The 14500-nt window shown below is 33.6% G+C and overlaps 1 protein-coding gene across 1 annotated transcript in view; it reads left to right on the top strand.

Annotated features, from left to right (window-relative positions):
* Positions 1–14500, top strand: part of LOC129002623 (roundabout homolog 2-like) — a 267217-nt gene that overhangs the window by 81876 nt on the left and 170841 nt on the right. The window lies entirely within an intron of this gene.

The raw sequence follows: 14500 nt of genomic DNA on the forward strand, positions 1-14500 counted from the left end.
GTTATTTGACTATTTTTGTACTTTCAGATAATTTAATAACACGTACGATGCTGATCAAGAATTTTTTTTTGATAACGTAATTTGTAGATATTTATTTCATAAAAAATCCCCTGCCAAAAGCTCACAGTTGTTTTTTCCCGCCAAGTTTCATCTGCTCAAGCCAAGTTTGTCGTCTGATGACGAATAGTCAGCTGTGACGTGTAAGTTTGCTGGATACATTTCCTCCAACTTTGCTGATGGCCAATTTTTTACTGCCATCATTCTTGCCGTCTTCTTGAGACATCTCTGAAAACACATTTCATATCTTTGCTGGAATAGTACTCCTAGGGATTATCTCATTATTTTCAGACATTTTGTGCTGTCTTACATAATATTTTATTTTTACTTTAGCAAAAGACCACAATGTTCTAGGTTAGTCACTGAGTTTCTTGGGTGAAAAATTATTATATTTTTGTATAAACCCCACAAAAAGTAATCTTTGAATTATCTATGATTAGTATATACAGGGTGGCTGGTCATCAGTGTTACAAATTTTTTTTAGCGTAAGTACAAAGTAAATGCAGTGTAATGATGCATATAAAACGTTCCAAGTCCAAAAATTAGCTTCCCAAAGAATTATTTTATGTTTTTCAAAAATAACTATGTTTTCAAACTTAATACAGCTATTTCTCAATTACCGGTAAATGGGTTTGAGTAGACAATGTCATTTTCGTGTTCTACATTAAATTTTGAATAAGAATAATAGAAAATGACGGAGGATCAGTTGTAAAAACCCCATTGTAAATAGATTCAAAGATAAAAGATAAGATGTTTCATAAAAATTTAAAAAAACATTGGTCTATTGTATTTGTTTACACCCTGTATACAAGAAAGTGGCCGATTATGTTAAAAACTGCGCCATTTTAAAAGCTTTCTAACCATATGCTACACTATTGAGGTTAAGATATTCTGTTGTTTGTTTTAGTGGTTTGAATACCAGAAAACAGGGAACTTTTTTACTGTTTTTACTGTTCAAGCTGAAACAAAAATACAACTTTTGCTTCCGGCTTTCTATGTTTTAAATGTTAAAGACACCCTGTTTTCTGGTATTCAAACCACTAAAACAAACAACAGAATATCTAAACCTCAATAGTGTAGCATATGGTTAGAAAGCTTATAAAATGGTGCAGTTTTTAACATAATCGGCCACTTTCTTGTATACAGGGTGTGAACAAATACAATAGACCAATGTTTTTTAAATTTTTATGAAACATCTTAATTTTTATCTTTGAATCTATTTACAATGGGGTCTTTACAACTGATCCTCCGTCATTTTCTATTATTCTTATTCAAAATTTAATGTAGAACACGAAAATGACATTGTCTACTCAAATCCATTTACCGGTAATTGAGAAATAGCTGTATTAAGTTTGAAAACATAGTTATTTTTGAAAAACATAAAATAATTCTTTGGGAAGCTAATTTTTGGACTTGGAACCTTTAATATGCATCATTACACTGCATTTACTTTGTACTTACGCCAAAAAAATTGTGTAACACTGATGACCAGCCACCCTGTATATAATGTAATTAATAGGGTATTAAGATTGATTTAAATAAAATTTTGTACATTTATGTTACCAAACACTAGAAAACTTTGTTGTATTTTGGAATCGAATTGCTCTAGTGGGAAAGTGCGGGACTACGGGTTCAAATCATGCCGATCACCAATAAGAGTCCTTGAAGGCTAGCGGTTATCTTGGATAGTGGTAAACAACTGCTAAAGAGTTATTTATCGTCCAAAAATATTTTTTCATACACCAAAGTGATTATAATTTAAATATCTCGTATAATGTGAGATTACAAATTTTCTTTGTAGTTCTTTAATTGTTTTATGAGTTAGAACGTATCCAAGGACTATGCGACCTGCCTCTAGACCTAGCCTGAAATAATGTGTAAAACACTTCCAGGCTAAAACCTAGCGTCCCAGAACGTTAAGTTAGAACTAGAAAATAACCCTTCTATACTTAAATAATCTGCGCTTTCGTATAAAACCTTCTCTCAAATATTCGCCAAACAAGATGTTTTGAAGATTGTTTCCCCCCCTTCCCCCTTAATGTCCCTAAGGGTTTATTTAATCCTGCGTCACAGTACAATTTCTCTGCAAGAAAATGGAGAATGGAATATCTCAGGCTTAACTTACCAAGATAATACGATTAATATAGCAAAGGGAGCCCCTTATTATTCTGTTGGTTGGCGAATTTGCATTGAGGTAAATCTTAGCTTAGGGGAAGCAACGGATTAAAATCTAACAATCTTATTAGGTGGTTAAGGGTTGGAAGCGAATAATTTTTTTATTATAAATATTCATTAAAACATTTAAAATTATTCATTGTAGATCCTTCCAAAGGAGTTTAGTATCCTTCACGACATTTATATACAATTCAAAAACAACTTTTCAACAATTAAACCATATTTTTTTAAACATAATTATTCATACTGACTGTTGCAAATAATCTACCCATTGTGCTTTAAAGATCAAGATGGCGGAATAAAAGAGAGTAGAAAATATCTGGGTTTATGTCGAGCCTGAAGTATCTGAGAAAATTCGCAATAAAAGCTCAAAGGAGATATTCCGGACTTCTTTAATAATAATTCCTAGTACTTGCTTCCAAGCTAAAACCAACACTGTTGCTGAATTGTAATATGGCATATTTCTGGATAATATATTGAACTTTTTTACTTCGTAAAAATGTGTAGTCTACCAATTAAAAATAATGATGATAAAATCTTGCAAACTTAATAAGTACCTAGTTTATTCACACAGTAAATATATTTGTTTTAGGATTTTAAAACAAATCAAATAAATCAGGTAAACAAATAATTATTAGATTGGGTACAATATTTAAATTATTTAATCTAAATGCGGTGGACGTTTGTAGAAAGACCTTTATGCCACAAAGAGATTAACAAAAAAAATTAAAATTCTGTATGTATTACTGTTTACAATCAACATAATAAATTCAACATAAAACACCACCCTATAATAATGTTAAAAATACACTTCTATGCTTGAATCCACATTTTTACCTTCGTTTTTCGAGCTAGCAGACCCCTTTCCGCGGCAGGTGTTGGTACTACCCTTTCGATTCTTCTTTCGTCTGTTTGCCTTCGTCCTTTTTTACGCCCAATAAATAAAGCCGTGTTGATTCAGGACTAAGGATTGTTTGCCCTAACAACACTGAAGGTGATAATGAATTATTTCCGCCCCGAGTAAACAAAACTGCATGTACGCGTTGTTACAGTTAAGCCTAAAGTTGTGCAATTTTAATCCGCAGCCACATCATGATATATATGAACAACGTTGGAAAAATTGTCATTTCGCACCTAGGGCCGAAAATAAGGTTTTACCGGCTCAAAGTAGTTTTTATCGAGAGCTGCATAACGATTTTGGCCCGTGGTAGGAACGCTATTTTTCACCACACGATACTATTACCACTATCCACCACCAATAATAATGCACACTAGTTAATACAACTACACCTTAAAGGTTATGTGAAGAAATATTTTGAGGAATCAGCAAAAATAATAATAAATCGTTGCTAGGCAGCAGTGACAATAAAACAAGTCTATTATTGCAATGCATTATTATTGTAAATGCCGATTCTGTATTTAATATGCAATGTTTTAAGAAAATAAGCACACTGCATTAGTACTAGGGATGTACTGTTCGGCCCCCAAATGACGATGAAAGCTGGTATTTCAACCCTAGACAGCAATACGTAGCTTTTGGCCTCCAATAAACGTTTGTAAAACGGGTAGTGTAGTGAAAAAATGAAACAGATGTTTAATTAGGACTATAGGGGTTTTTTTTTTGAACGTATACAGTATAAACAATTCCGCTTGGTTGGCAAGAATAAGCGTCAAATGAGTTTCAAATGGATGCAACATAAGATTGATCGCCTGTCAAACATGTTTGAAAGAGCGCGTATACCGGATCAAGTGTTCCTTTTGATATTAGAATCCTCAAATATACTGTTTATTTAACTGTTCAACGTCAGACATTTTTTAGAGTTTACTTATTCTGAGACACTAATTCCGTGAACTTCAGATGTTCTAGTGTCCCACCTGTATCAAAGTATCGCGATGTTGCTGTTAACTTTTTTTTAGGCTTCATGGATTGTCTCATAACAGTGTCTTGCCTGGCAATAAAAATTCAACCGTTCTTTATAACTCCAGGCTAACTTTACTTCATCTATTCGTAAATAGTTCTTGCAAACTCTTCAAAACACTATAGTTTGGCTGAAGTTTGGTTACTAAATTAACAGAATATTTTACCCTTACAAGCAATGACTTCACCCACATGTTTCTCTTTCCCCTTTTCCCACATACACTATCATTACCATTGTCACAATATCTTCAATAGTTGAAATATCGAACTTAAAAAAGTACGTATTCTCCTATGCACAGGTCAGTTTGAAAATACGGTGTGACGCGTGTGTGGGGAGAAGACCATGGTGGACTCCAGCCAATCTGTGCAGTTCTGGCCCCAGGGTCAAGCCTTGAGGCCGGAATGGAACGTTGGTAGGCCTTATGTATTTGTTGTGTGCAAGTAAAGAAAAGCGTTGTAAATATCCATGCATTGTTGTATAATAGAAATTTGTAGAACACATGGAGCATTCGTTACTGAAACGTTTAAACTGCATGCACAGAAGGTCCAGAATGCCCGGATAGTAGTATAAGCCAAATCCCTCTCTGTGCTGTGGAACAATATCCTAAAATTTCTACATAACGAAAGAAATCTTTTATCTTAGAATGCAAGTGAAAACGCATTCAGGAAACTCAACATTGGTAAATAACAAACACTTCAGGAGCAGAAAGAAAATTAAAGATATTTTTTGGACGAATCAACCTCGGATACACGAGTACCAAAATTAAACGATGAATAATTATCATCACTCCCGGTGTTTCCACGGGACGCAAACCGCCCATTTACGACTTATTCCCCCTCTCCCGTCGTATCCCTAGGGATGCTGTTACCCGCGCTTTGTTTGCCATCCCGCAAGACAGCGGTGATGGAATAATTCACGCATTTCCGCTAGGGATAATCCCCTAATCGTGTTAGACCCCTCCAAACCTTCCAACCTCCCTACCTCTCTACCAGCCGCTGGTGGTGACTTTAGCGGTTAAATGTTGGAGTATTTTGCATTGGATACTTTTTTAAACTGGAGCGTATAATTAACATTCTGATGTAATTCGAAAATATTGAATTTAATTTGTTTGGCCGTTATTCAAACATATCCATCGTGTACAAATTTTGAAAGTAAGAGAAGCTCTATAACATTATCGTACCATAAAGTATGACAACTGACAGAATTTTATTGATTTAATCTGGAATCAAAACTTGTTTTATATTTTGGTAGAACATTTTCATTGGAAACTGACCACAATTTGTTTTCCATTGCTCTGTTTTTAACTACATCCCGTTGTTTTATTTTGATCATTCTAAGTTTTCATACCAATTACCAAAATTTAACAACAATGAAATGAAAACACGTCAAAAAAATCAATATTACTTTATTATTAATGCAGAAAAGTCAATCCTTTGAAATTACTCTAGAGGACAAGTAGTTTTGAAGTTATAATGGATCAACGAACATTTAGTTGCTAAAATCAATAGTATGGTCGTAAAATAAACTAGCACACATTTTTGTAACAATATGACAGCGTTTATCACTAAGAAAATTACAATTCAAGTCTACTCTTAGCATGATTACCCCCTTCTTCATCAATGAGATAAATAAGTTTTCTACTTATTTCTCCAGAGAACCACCTCATGTATTAAAGCCTGAGGAAACGTACCAGTCAAAATGTAAACTGAGATGTTCCTGAGAAATATCTGTGCATTAAAATAAAATTAAAACAAAATTAGATCAGTATATTTTACTTGCTGGATATACAAACACCTCATAATAATGTACAGACCACATTTATCACTAAATATTTAGAAAGTATTTGTTTTATGTTTACTGCACCGAGACTGGGTTGTACCTAAACTAAATCATGCTTTCTCCTCTATGAACACCTATATTCCATTAGCCCCTGATCAGAATACAAAGACCAATTAAGTCTGTTGTTTGGATAGGACCGGATCGGTTAACATGGACAGGCTGGAGTTTATAACGCTACCACAGTCTCGAAACATTATACCCCGACTGAGAACGTTCCTTCGTCACTTTTTTGTTCGTTTTTACAGCGGCCCCTTTCAACCAATTATGCTTCACACGAAATGGGCTATAAAGTTTAAATGGGAATAAATATTTTAGAGGGTTTCTTTTTCTTGGGGTAATAATTCGTGTAGGGTGAAACTATATCGTTGAGATATTGGGTACAGAGGTTAATGACCTTATGATGCGAGAAAAGTGGGTCTAGTTTGAGTGGAGGAGTGGGAGGAGGTGTAAATATACTAAATGAGAAAGAAAGGGTGAGTTGTATTATTATACTGGTAGCATTATGAGCATCGGTTTTCTTTGATAAAATGTTGTGTTTTTCAGATTAAATAAACAAAGACTACTTTGAAACATAAATGTTCTCAGAATCCTTGTAATGCTATAAGTATTGACCATATTTCTTATGAAATAGCGTTAAAGTACAGATAAACAACAACCAAAATCGTGTTTAATTATTTGTTCCAATCGAATTGACTTGATACCATAAATATAATACATTAACACATTTTTTCTGCAAATAAATACTTCAAATCATCCTCTTTACAATAGGTAATTTTATTTGTCACTTTTCAAATATATTTACGTTGCCAAAAACGCCTTTTTGGATTTTAAAATAGTTTTGTCTATTTCCATGAATATCAGAAATAATGTTAAGGATGTTAAAGGTCTTCCTTAGTGAATGTAATTAAAAGATATATAATGGCTGATAAAGATTTATCCATTTTAAGCAAAAATCTATACAATACCCCCAGAAACCTGCAGAATGAGCGAATTTCATTTCGTCTGATTGGATTTTGACGAATAGTATTTTTTTCTGAGGAGGCTTAGGAAAATGAAAAAGTAAATCGGTCCCGGGTCTAGGGTTTCCGTGCCATTTACGGTAATGGCTTCTTACCTTTAGATAAATTCACTAACAACAATTATAATTTCGTAAGTATCTTTCGCAATAGTGTTAACCCCTCTCATCCCACTCAGGACAAGTAGTAGTCCTCTTTGTTGTTTTTCTCCAGTATTTCCTCTCGCCCTGGAGGCTCCAGTCCAGCTGGAGGATTCTCCAGTGATTGATCACAGCTCCTGGCAGTTTTCGAAGACGTCTTCCAAGAGACTGATGGGCTTTTAGCTTCACAAACAATACCCGCACCATGTGTTTTTACACAAGTGTTTATAAACTCGTCCAGCCAACGTGGCTGCCTTGAAAACAGTTTTTTTTCTGTTTCGTAGATCAACCGAGATATAAGCAAGCATGCATTTTAGTTACATTTGGATTTTTAAAGCTGTTCTACTATTATGGCCAATTATTACTAACCCATCAATTCAAAATGGTTTTCGAAATATTAGCGTAAATATTTTGTCGTTATTTTGACCAATGAACCGTGTTTGAATTTTTCTGTTGACTTATGGGACAATCTGTCTATTGATGGTAGTGATCAATTACGTTTCTTACTTCAAGTCCCAGAAGTTTACATATTTCAAGTTTTGTTATTTAGATTTTTTTCAATAATCGTTAAGAAAGGATACATTTTACAAGGACTAGGTGTATTTTTGTGTTCTTAAACAGTTTTGCCAGTCATATTTCTGCATTTCCAACCGTTACTGAAACATAGTAAAAACAGTTAAAATCGAAAAAAGTGAAAAAGGGAAAGCCTAGTATGCATAATTGATGATTTTTAGTTTGTCGTTACTGGGTGCTATTACTACACAATACACATACACAAAGTTTTCCTTTGTAGGGATTTTTCTATGTAGAGGGGTATTTTTACCTAGTACCTGTGAACTAAATACCTAACATAATCTACTTTTAACCGTCTTTTGTGTATTTTATAGTTCCCTGAAGTATTTGTGTTCAACCAGTAATAAATCAAATGCATTATCACTTTTGAATTATCTGTGAAGAAGAAACGCCAACGATGAAAGAAATTCAAATAAAAGTATTATACGTTTAGTAAATAATAAAAGGTGCACCAGTTTCTTTTTCTCAGTAAGAGGATTTGCCGAGAAATCCCTTTAGGCAACAGAAAGGTTGACTAATGTTGGTTCCTGCCACCTCTGCTGGCTGAAGACAAATCACTTTAAAACTGCCTTCCACAAACATGACTGTGGAACTTGACATTGTAGGTTTGTAAGTGTTTGCTGACCTCAAGTGGTCAAAGTAAAAAAGTATGGTTAAGTGTCAAATTAAGTGCATTATTTAAACTATGATGTAGTCAATAGTTGTAGGCATTTATGATTGGTTTAAAGCTTAAACTTATATGAATACGGATAAAAATAGATGCCCATGGATTTTTACTAATCTTTCTCCATTCTACCTAAAACATTTTGACATTTTTGCGTAAAAATTATACCATAGAGTTAATAAAACCCAATAAATAATACATACGGTAAAATTTCATTAAAATAAACTAGTAAAAAAGGAAAAAATACTGTGCTCAAAAATCTTTCCTATAGGTTAAATACATTTCAAAATGCTACTACAACCTAAATACCTGATTACGTAAACAAACATACCAGCAATGCTGAAATAAAAATGAAAAATCGCTACCCATTAAAAAGGTTCAGTATTATTGTAGCAATAAAGGTTTGCACTGTGGATGGTCATTTAGTTTGGGTTTAAAACGGCGTAAGTAATAGGGAATAACGATTCCGTTTTACAGTATGATAACCACTATGCAAATTACACAGTCCAGGCCAGCAACAAGATTAAAAGATTATCCCAAACGGAAATGCGTAAATTATTCTATTTTATGTGTCTTGCGGCATTGTTAACCAGTACAAAGACGTTATTAGGCTAGGACTAAATGGATATAGTTGGTGAAATGATAACGGCACTTTTTCATATTGTACTGTTCATATGATGGTTATTTTTTAAAGTAGATCTGAAGGGTATTGCGGGATAAAAATGACGTTTTAAGTGTAGGATGAATTTGTTGGGTTGTCTAGTTTTCAGTAAGAGCCATTGAATTGCGATAACCTTCGGACAAATTCATGTACTTTTAAGCATGAACAGTTTCTATAGAGAATTTATTTAAGGAAGTAGCTTATAACCGTAGGACCCGGGACCGATCAGCCTTTTCTTTTTGATATATCATTACTGTATTATCATTATTAATTGAGGGGACGTCATCTATGTGCGTATTTTAATCCAAATATGAGTGAAGGATAAGTGTATAACGGCTTGTGCCGTTTATAGCTTTGTTACTGACTAATATCAGCAGTTGTAGTCCGGATAGTTTATTAAAAGCCAATGATCAGGAACAGCTGGGTCGAATTTCGGACCATCAAAAAGCTACACACCTTTCTCAGGATCAGGATCGAACCGGCGGCCTTTTAATTACTGAGCAAGCATTCATTATAACCCCTGAGTTACCCAGCTACCAGTGTATTCAGATTTCAAAGAGTATTAGCTTAAATGTTTGTTTTTAAGTTACAGTTCTGTGCGTTATACGAAAACTCGCAAGACTTTGCATATAATAAATGACATTCTCTCACAATCCTTCCAGATTCCGACGAACCATTAATCTCGCCGCTTAGCTTCTTCCCCCCTTCCCCCCTCCCACTTTTTACCGCCGTTTGCCTTTACACTTTCTCACATCCAATAAATAAATCAATGTTTTCTTAGGACCGTGATATGTTTGTTCCGACGACATAGGTGTATTTGATCATTTCCTGTTAGAACCTTGGAAGAGGACAAGGAACCGAGGAATTTTTTGTTTCAGTATTTAATTTGCTAGAGGATATTTTAAGAAAAATAATGTAGTATCAATACTTAGTAATATTTTTTTACAAGGAAGAAATATTTGAAATGTAATTTATACTTCTTTATAGCAACCTCCACATCCTAGGTTGTAGTTCTAGCCCAGAACCTTTTTACACAGTACTTCAGGCTAGTCTTAGATGGTTACGGTATTATCACAGAGATAAAATCCATTTGTGATTGGCGGGACGTGAACCCAGGACCTCAGGCACTGAAGCCCCGCACTCTGCCACTAGACCAGCTCGCTCCCCGAAATGTAATTTATACTAATGCACATAACGTTTAAAAGGGAACTAACGAAGTTAACTAAGTGATGTAATTTCTATTTATTGATGAGTATAATTTTAAACCAAATTATATGTTTAATAAATTTTTCGATTGAGTAAATTCCACATTAATATGGTACGGATTAAAATAGCTTAACCTGAAACTTATTTCAATGGGATTTAAATTAAAAATTATATCTATGATATTAATTAGCAATACTACTATATTTTTAACCTGATATCCATTTTGGAGATATAGAAGAAGTTGGAGGACACAACCCGTACAACCGAAATTGCCGCCGTTTTTTGATTGATAACCAAATTGGCGGCAGTTTAGTGATACGTCATCAGGTGGAGGACTGATGGCCGCTCATTTCCGAGGGAAGTTTTCCCGCTCGTTTCGCTTCCTGAAAGCGGATTATTCGAGGCAGATGACAAATACAAATTCTATTTTGACTCAAATCAGTGGTGTGATTGATATGCGTGTTTTCATTGAATTACGTTTACATACTAGGTATAATATTTGTGATATTTTCACTTTTTTCCTGCTAAATTTCTTTTATTAAATACCTCGTTTTGTGGTTTATATGATTTATTAGTATTAGTGTGGGGACACGCTGCAAAAATATATTTAGAATTAATTGGTGCTATTAATAAATGGTCTAATTAATGAAATAGCTACACAAGGCATCACACTCAATTCTACACTCATCCTTCACTCACTATTTGGTTTTAAATTCGCACATATGTGGCGTCCCCATATTAAATTAAGATAATGGTGATAATATTGAGGATAATGAATAGAGAGAGACAATATACTGTCTGTATCTTAACTCAATGGTTTGAATTTTAAAATATATCTCATAAAACATCGAGCTACATTGACCAGACAAAACTCTTTTCTCATAAAAAAAATATCAAATAATTGATGAAAGGCTAATTAGAAGGACGATACGTTCGCCGACTTTAGGCCGCACAATGTATTGTTTTGTGATATATTAACAACGCATTGTTACAATGAGCAGGATACAAGGGGGGTAGAGTTGGAGGGAGCGTCCAATGTATTCTTTACACTGAATCAACCCCGACAAACAACCCTTAATTGGCCATTGTCCCAAGTACACGTCACCAAGCTTCATTTAGAGATTCTGAATTTGCATAGATGAGTTGAAAATGCTCTGGATGACTGATTCAATATAGGTCTTTGTACCCTTAATGTGTTGTTGCATTGACTTGTGTATAATGAAGCCACATTTTTATTAATTTGTGAGAATTGTAAATTGTTTCTATTAAAAGGCCAGTAAAATAAATAACACGACAACAATGAACGATGTGAGAGAAAACTTTAAACATTTTGAACTTGTGGGGAAAGTAACAAAAAAGGAATTACAGCGTCAAAAGGGTAAAAAAAACTACAAACGAATGTGAAAAACGTGAAAAATACAAAACCCTTCATATTATTGTAAAATTGAGTTGTTTAAGTGAGTAAATATACATAATGTTGAATTTACCAACTAAACTGAGCATCTACATTGATTTTCATTAGAGTTGTAGTTTTAAAATATTAATACACTAATTTACATTACACTAACAAATAATGTGTTGAGTTCAATAACACAATTTACATACTCATCCATAATTATGTGTTGATTCTTTCATGCAGCCGACTTTGAAATACAATGCCCCATCCACCTGTGTTAGCGTTAGGCTAACATATCCAGGCCTGAGCTAACACGCTATGTTTATTGCCTGTAAAAAGGTGAGACCCCCAACACATTATGTGGGGGTGGGGACAAAGATAGGTGCTGAGAAGATAGTTATTTGAGAGAAAATGTTTCCTAGAAGCAATTGATAAAAACATGTAAAAGTTTCCAATTCATTTACACACACATCCCTTAAAAATTCGAACACAATTAACTCTCACCTGATTTCTTATATTATTTTAAGTGTTTACGAGTTAGTGGAGGTTTAAGCCAATCGCGGTGTAGTCGCGTTTGTTCAGGTTTGAACCGGTCATCCTTAGACTGTCAGGTACACCAAAAACTCAGCTGTGCTCAGCTACCAAGGTTTATAATGCCATAAAATGTACCTTAAAACTGTTTGTACCCGTGACACTTTCAAAATTAAATTACTTAGTACAAATGAATATAGACCTAAAATTCTCATCTAAACGTATAAATCTTAAAAACAATATAACGGGGAAAAACTTTTATCTTGAATTTAGATATCGACTCGAATTGACAAAAGTATATTATTTCACTATGTATAAGCTGAATATTTGCAGCTCTTAACCAAACAAAGTACCGTTTCCACTAATTTTAACATCCCAGAAATATAAAAAAAATATTGAACGTCTAAGATAAACTGAAAAACTTACTTCTCGTATACAGTCATCTTCAACCCCATTTCGGCTGTCCCGCCGGATCACGGCTTTCAACTATTGGCGGGAACGAACAGCTGGCATCTGACGTCATGATGGATGAACCTTTCAGCTTCACAAACAGTTTTTCTGTCTCGATCCACCCTCGTGTCGTGTCGTGAAACAATAAGTTTCAAAATAAGTTCGAATCTTCTTAAATATTCATAGCTTCAATGTTGTCACCTGTTATACATAAGTTTTAAGACGTCCTTTCATAATTTTTAAAATTCTATCCTGAACTCTGATATCTAAAAAAATGTTCCGTTTATTATTTCCATAATATATATGTCTACTATTGCTCTAAGTTTTTTTGGGTCTTTACATGTTTAGACCAGAAAATTTGGACTATGTTAGAAATACGTACAATACAAAGAAATGAGTTTAAATAGCTTTACATAATTTTAAATATATATATCATTATTGAAGGTATAATAAGAACTTAGAAGTAGAATAAACTGAAGGTTAATATATTATGTGAGTTTAATTACAATAGCGTACTGGTTAATGAAAATATAAAGGGAATGCCAAATGAAATATGAAGGATATGGAGGGTTGCTACACATTTAAGAGCTTTTTACAATTTTTCAATGTGCGAAAACAATTCAGTTCATTTACCCCCCCCCCCCTCCACAACATGTAACCCAACAGAAGAATGTTAAGCCATATTCATGGCACATTTATTATAATAGCAACCAGATAAGTATTTTGCTCAGTTTGTCAGGATAATATATATTCTAGTGAGTAATTATTAGAATGTAAGCATTGTCGTCAAAACAATACCAGCAAGACTGGATCTGTTCTTTAGAGAGAAATAAAATTAATGGCGGGTTTGTCACCTCTTAAGCCTACAAGACGGACGGTCTTCGCAATGTGGCTTATTTCTTGGATCTTTTTGGTCTTATTATTTCTTAAAATGTCTTCAACATGTTTAAAGAAGTGTGGTAATAGGAATATTTGGATAAATATGATAACTGCAGGCTAATTTCATTTATAATAAATTAGCTTAAATGTTAAATTGGCGTATTACGTGATGATGTCTTAGCTTAACGCAAACATAATCTTACCAAATTTTTATATAAGAAATACAATATAAGTTAAGCAACTTACTTTATGATTTTGTAGTATTGACATAACGATAAGCCTATATTTTTTAATATATGTTTTGTTTCTATAAACCTCCCTTAGGTCTACAACCCAGATGTGTTCTGGACACTTAAACGAAAAATGGTAGCCTAGACGCACATTGTATGGATGTTTCGGTAGAAAATACTATGAAACCTAATTATAAAACTAGTACTCATATACAGTAATCGATAATACCAAGGATGTACCAACTATATCAATTAGTTCGAGTACAAAATCACAAAAGATTCTCATTACTTTAAAACGTTTTAATTACATTAAAACGAGGAGATCTAAAAGACGTATCTAAAACAGATTTCAAAGTCAACACAAAACGTTATTGGTTCTTGCTGTAAAGTTTGCTTTAGCCAAGATAAGTTATAATTGCAAACAAAATTCATCTTGCTGAACAATCTTTATTCAAGGAAAAACGTTATTGTTCGTTTTCATAATTTAACAAGATTGTTGCTAGGTCTGGATGATATTAGTTTTCTCTCTCTTCCTGGTTTTGATTGATTTTTTTGTTTGCATAATATTTGGTAAGTTTAGTAAATACATATCTGATGTTCCTTATCTTTTACGTTTTTCTAGTACTGCATGACTCAGGTTGCTCAGTACAAGCTATTTTATTTTGGTCCCATTTTAACGAAATTTCTTGCACTAATAATCAGTTTATGATTTTTGGATTCCTGAAAAAATGTTGAGTTAAGCTTGCTTTGTGATTTTATGTGTA

The sequence above is a fragment of the Macrosteles quadrilineatus genome, unplaced genomic scaffold, assembly GCF_028750875.1.
Source record: "Macrosteles quadrilineatus isolate MER2022 unplaced genomic scaffold, UCM_ALF_1.0 Scaffold_9__3_contigs__length_116548681, whole genome shotgun sequence".
NCBI lineage: Eukaryota > Metazoa > Arthropoda > Insecta > Hemiptera > Cicadellidae > Macrosteles > Macrosteles quadrilineatus.